Genomic DNA, 6,887 nt, shown 5'->3' with positions numbered 1-6,887 from the left:
GTCGGTGGACACAGCGGCCAAAGGGCGAGTGCGTGTATGTGTGCGCGCGCGTCTGTGGGTGTGTTGGCGGTATTTAAGGCACAGAGTTGGTGGTGTGTAAACAAAACGGGACATGTCTATACAAAATATACAAAGTGTGCGCACAATGAGTGGCTGTCGAAGGGAAATAAATGGCGATTTGTAAAGCGAATCTATGAAGTGGCGATATTGTTTGGACGCTTAAGCGCGGCCTAATTAGTGAAATGACTTCTTTTCGCACAACTTTGTTGTCGTTGTAAAAATGTGTTGGTGTGTGTGTGTGTCTGTGAGCGCGCGAAAACGGTAGCAAAACGGCTGTTAAATGTAATGTAATTAAATAAATTGATTAAAACAAAATGAAGCACTTACAAGAAAAAGCGCCAACAACAAAACAAAAGCAAAAATAAAAATCCACAAAAACAAGAAAAACAAAAAGGCATTGCAAAAGCTCCAAAAATATTTAGCAATCGAAATGGAGCTGGCGTTGAAGCATTTACCCGCTGTCTGCGCACAGGAGCCAAGCGGCAATAGTCACCGTCAGCGGCAGACAGCGACGAAGTATTCTTCACTGCTGGCTACTCTAGTAGCTAGTAGCTAGCAATGTTCTTGTTGGATAGAAGAAAATTGCGAACAATTAGCAGAGTGTTGTTTGCCTTAATTATACGGAGAGGTCAAAATCCAGCAGCCGCGGGAGCAACTAGCCATCCATCCAGCAAACGGCGTTGTAAATCTGCACAACAACAAATAAAACAACAAAAGCAATAACAACAACCGCAACCACAATAACAACCGCAACAACAATAACAACAACAAAAATAGCTATAACAACAAAAATAGCTATAACAAAAACAAAAATCGCAAACAGAACAACAAAAATTACAATAACAACACCAGCAAATGACAAGCAAAAAAATAGCCAAGCGAAAAACCAAAAAAATGCGCAGAAAAAAAATCGAGTAACTCTTAAGACCAACGCTTTGTTGGCCCGTTCAAAACCGGTTCCTCACTGCCAAACTAGTAAAGAATCATATAGTCTTCTTTCATATGTTTGCTTTTATCTTCTTGGCATTTATTGTAGTCGCATTCGCACTCGGCGCAATTGTCTATATGTATGATGTGTTGTTGCTGCTAGCTTTTGGCCAAAAAGTGCGTACGTCTTAGCTGTTTTTGGTTTGGTGTGGCGAAGAATGCCCACTTCTTTCTGTTTATTGCTAAGCTTTAGGCACATACATAGGTGCACATTGTGTTTGTACGCATGTATGTTAGTATGTTTCTGTATTTGCGTACGCATGTTTCTCGGCGTCCGTCAACAAGTGCGTGCGCTGGCGTTTGCCCGCTACTTAACTCTCTCTTTTCTCCTCAGCTAGTGGCCGAAAAATGCTTTTAGTGGGGAAGTAAATGCCAAGAATGTGAAATGTATACTTATATGTTGTATATATGTACATACCTATATATTGACATATATTTGTACCATATTTATTGCTTTTCTGCAGCAGTCAATGTTAGTTGTGCACTTTTACCAGTTTTTCGATTGTATTTAATGACATAATTTTGCTTGCATTTGAAAACAATATTTTTTCACAATATCAGATTTTATTGAATTTATGCCGCATCAAAATGAAGTTTGCAGTAGTAATTGCTTTCTACAGTTAACTCGCTCAAAATTCTTAACCAGTAGTGAATTGTAGTCGATAATGTTGCGCCATAAGCTTTGGGTTTAACAAATTTCGAATATAATTTGTGTGTTTTTTGGAAAATAAGCGCAAGCGAATTTCTTTGCCAAAAATAAGCTCATGATGCGATATAAACTCGAGTTTAAGATTTCGGGTTTCACAAACTCTGAGTATCATTTCATTTTTTTTTTTTGAAGCTCTTAGTCGAAAATAATCTCATGATGCGATATAAACTCGAGTTTAAGATTTCGGGTTTCACAAACACCCAGTTTAATTTGAAATTTTTAGAGGAAATAAGCGTGCGCGAAACTCTTTGACAAAAACTAACTCATGATATAAACTCGAGTTTAAGATTTTGGGTTTAACAAACTCCGAGTTTAATTTAAACTTTTTAGTAAAATAAGAAGACACGAAATTCTTTGCCAAAAATAAAATCATGGTGCGTTAATAATCTCGTGTTTAATATTTTGGGTTTTACAAACTCTGAATTTAAATTGAGAGTTTTGGGTAAAATACGCCTGCTTGCGATTTGAAATTTTTGACGTAAAATGAGCGTGCACAAAATTCTTTGTCTAAAAAATTCAGATGAATAATAAACTCGAGTGCAAGATTTTGGATTTCACAAACTCGATTGTTATTAGTAGCGTAATAAAATATTCCAAAAAAACTGTCGATTTAGCGGACTTTCCACTAATACAAATTTGATTTTGTTTCAGTTAATTACTCTCCTAACATACCAAATTATCTCCATGGACAAAGTTTAAATTCAAATATTATATAAAATATTGAATATAAACACTGAGATCTGTATCATATTAGGTTGATATTGAACAGCTTTTTATTCCAAAGGCACAAATGTTACGGAACGTAAAAGGAAGAGCCTTCAATCTGAATCATAAATATCGCTCTACCATCGTCGTTAGGTCATGTGTGGGATTGCACTTGAAAGACTTCAAGACTGTAATCCACTATAGCCAATTCGGGGTAAGACCCGAATGATTAACAACAGACTGCCTATAAATTTATCTAAAAATATTGGATTTAATTTTTAGAAATGACTACACTACTTTATTGTAAAGGGGATGAGAGAGAGGCGACCTTGTACTAAAATAGACTAAAGACCTACTTTAAGATTCTGAAAACATTTTTTGTTTTCAATTACATTAAAGACAGCATTGTTAACCAACTCGTGGCAAAACATTAGTTATATAAGTCATTCCCACGGCAGTTGGGTCTACATAAGCTAAATAATATTGGATTTTGACCCGTCGAAAACCCATCAATTTCAGAGTATTATTAAAAATTATTTAGTTAATGTGTTTTACCCCTACAACAACAAAACTATGAACCATGAAGACTGGAAATTTAAAGTCTACAAATATTATTGGAAAGCACGAACTTCTAAAGACTTTAATGAAAATATTGTGATGAACCAGAATAAAATTCTGTAGACGAACTGAACATGGCCTAGATTTACAATAGGTTAGATTAAGATTATCATCAGGGATCTCACCGTGACTGTCCGTTGTGTTACCTAAAACTCGTATATAACAGATTTTAAAACCCGTACAAATCAAGAAAGCGCTTTTAATCTATCACAAAATGTGTTGAGACAGTTAATGTCATTTTTGGCTATGTCTTTTGGTTCGCCGAAGATAAGATTTTCAAAATGTTTAGCCTTAGTCTTACAAAGGCAGGACAATGGAGTAGAAAGTATCTGGATGCTTCCACCTTACCTTCATTCCTACAACATTGACAACTAGCGTCAGACAAAATTTTTACGCCGAATGAATATCTATTCAACAGTAAGAATTCTTACGTTTGTGACAAGATGAAGCCCTGATGTCAGAGTGAATGCACACCACGCAGGAAAAAGCTCACTTCATAGCAATAGGTCTTCTGCCACCTTCATAATAGCCACTTCTGCCGCCTGTTAGTATAGCCTAAAGCTAATATTGACAGAGAGCTCCTCACAGAAAACTCTGGCTCCAACTTTCTTTCCTAGCCTTGATCCTGTTTCTGCCTATGAGAGCTGTTTCTTTTTCGAATCCCTTCATATATCCAGCTACCCTGAGCCTTAGACCAGACTTCGAAGCAATCATATACGGGTAAGTTCATGAGTGCTATGTTTAAATTGGCGTTACGTGCTTACGTTTAAGCCTCGTAGCAATTGTAGCCCTCTCTAATAGACTGTTTCACCATATTTGGCTTGACTACGTTTTCGTAGTGCCAAAACACAAATTTGATGAGAGTCACTACATTCACCCTATAGCTCCTCCACAGAAATATAGGGCAACAAATGCCTTTCTAACTCTCTCCTCAATATTTGGCCGCGACGAATGCTTTTTACCGAAGATAAGCACCTATCAAAAGGTTGAAGTCGTGAACATCCCAAAGCGGCGAGAGGCATGTTTGGGATCTTCTAAAACCATTTCAGTATTACTGGGGTTGATGGCTAAGCCGCTTCAGATTTCACAACAGCTCATCAAAAATTATAAATTCTAAAAAAATAAAATAGTTTTAAGAGCTACAATGTCATTCTAGAGAATATAGCACATAACAGACTTCACTTTAAATGAGTAAGCCAACTGATATGAATGAATCGTCACCGCAGACGTAAGAGTAATTTATTAATTGTAATTACAAGTGAAACAGTTGTGTATATATGTATGTGTGCATGTGTGTGTGTGTGTGTTGCATGAGTGAAGTGATCGCCACACAACAACACAACATTTTGCGGCTGGGAGAAAACTATTTACCCAAGCCAACGAGTAAGTGCATAAGTACATTGTTTAAAGGGCCACACAAGTGCCAATTCTCGAATCGCCAATGATGACGATGATTACGAGCACAATGACAACGGTGACTAGTATGACGAAGGCAACAATGACTAAAGTGGCCAGAAGTGGCGACGACGTCGACGACACCTGTTCAACGGCGTCACATACTGGGCAAATGTAAATAACACATTGCGAGGCAAACGCACACACACATATATGTACATACGTAGACTGCTGCAGCCACGTTTTGTGGAAATGCAATTGCCTGAGACGCGCTGCTGCAACTGCTGAGGCCGACGGCAGCTCGCACGAGTATAAGTCGACTAAATCAGAAAATCAGAAAAATATGCTAAATATTGCAAAGCTACAAAACCACAAGCAACCCAGAACTTGGTGCATGTGTATGCATGCATATACATATGTTTATTGTTGTTGCTGTTAAGCGTTGTTGTTGTAAGCGTTATTTTACTCTTTGGCTGTTGTTATTATCTTTACAGTGTTGTATAGCGTGTCTTAGCATAGTTGGGGTAACTTGTACACATACTTACACACACTTACATGTGGACAGACAAACAAACACACACATGTACACCTGTGTATATGTATTCCCAGCAGCAGCTAACTGCTGTTGTTTGGATGGACGCTGATGGTCTTGCTCGGCTTTGCACGAGATTTGTGCAGAAATCGCGCGTACAAACAGACAGACATGTCAAACGCACACACATACATACACATAGTTACATGCACATATTGATTTCTGTAAGTACGCCTGTACATTTGTCTGTATAGCCACATGTGCGTTTACTTTTTCTCGGCTTACTTGATTGTTTTATGCTTGCGAAGTTTGTGGAAGAAGCAGCTTAGATTTAAGCCATGTCTTCTTCAAGTGTCTACTTTTCTTCGTCGTATCGTGCTCGTTACGGCTGCTTCGTACCGCCGGTCGACGGTTGGTCGTCGTTTGGTTTGTCAGTGTCGGCGACGATCTTCAGTGTTCTTTCGTGGCTCTGACTTGGCGCTCTTTGCGCAGTCGCCTCATGTGCCAAATGATCAGCGCTTGGCTTGGGGGCTGCTGCGTCCTCGTCGGTCGAAGCGCGTTTCTTACTGCTTTTACTTCTTACTTCTTGCTTCCTTTACATGCTGCTAGCCATCGTGTACAATGCTTCTTTTCAGCTTTTCTTTTTGTTATTGCCTTTTCCGTTGTTGTTGTTGCTGTAGTTGTTGTGAAGCAACTTCTTTTGCGTCTGCCGTTTTAGGTAAAAAGCCAAGCGATTTTCTTTCAGTTCTGCGCTGTGTTACTTGTACGTTTTAATAGTCGTTGTTGTTGTTTTTTTTGCAAATTTTTTGTTGTCGCTTGCACGACCGCCAACACCAGCTAGCGCAACAACAACAATTACAACGCTTACCATTCAGCAACATCATTATCATCAACAGCAACGCCAACGCCAGCCAAAGCCAATGCCAAAGTCGTAGCCAAAGCCAGTGCCATCGTCGCTGTCGTGACGTCCGTGACCACGAACTTGAAAATGCGCCAAAGCGCAGACCAAAAGCAATGTGAAGACAACCAAGTTACGCTCCGCACAGCAAGCACCATCGGTCAGCAAACACACACATATCACGCCACTGCGCGCGCCATCAAACAAACCGAGCGCGCGCGCTGTGCAGACGAAGTGTTGCAACACCAAAGTTGCTTGCCGCTGCTGTTGCTCACTCGTGCACGCCAAAGTTGTCGACCATCGCTAAGCCGGCTCATTTCGTTTTGGCTTGTTCATGACCATCATACAACAATCGCAGCGGTGACGCTGGCTGGTTGCCGAATAGCAGCGCTTCGCGTTTGCTGTAGCGCCGCTGCGACACGAACGAAGTTCAGTTGGTTTGAGTTTGAGCCGAAGTGTGCCGGTTGTCGTATGCTCGGTGTGTTTCAGCGCTCACGCGCTTTTTCGCTCTCTCGCCTAAGCTGACGCTTGCTGCTGCTAACGCTGTGATGCTGTTGCGCGCATGTTGCTGCTGCTGCTAGTTGTTGGCGTCGCGTATATTGGCTCTTGGACATGGTCAAAGCCAAGAGCAACTGAGCTTGTTGTACGTACATATATACTTGTGCATTTTATTTTGTATTGTGGCGCAGTTTGGTTCGAGCGATATTTTGAAGTTAATTAAATGAATTATTATTTTGATAATTTATAAATATTACAGCAACAATTTAATATTACAAACAACGCGCTTATAGTTAGCGCGCCGGTAACAATAGTTACTACCAAAGCGCCAGGCAGTTACATGCCACCATCGCGCGTTCACAGAGGCACACACACCCGCATTCACACACACGCACATACATATGTATATGCACAGCTTCATCACCTAACACCCAACTGCATTTGTGCTTCCTCTATTCTCTGCCACAACACACTGCTGCCATGCT

The sequence above is a fragment of the Bactrocera neohumeralis genome, chromosome 2, assembly GCF_024586455.1.
Source record: "Bactrocera neohumeralis isolate Rockhampton chromosome 2, APGP_CSIRO_Bneo_wtdbg2-racon-allhic-juicebox.fasta_v2, whole genome shotgun sequence".
Taxonomy (NCBI): Eukaryota; Metazoa; Arthropoda; class Insecta; order Diptera; family Tephritidae; genus Bactrocera; species Bactrocera neohumeralis.
The sequence above is the reverse complement of the archived record's forward strand: the minus strand, read 5'-3'. Positions refer to the sequence as shown.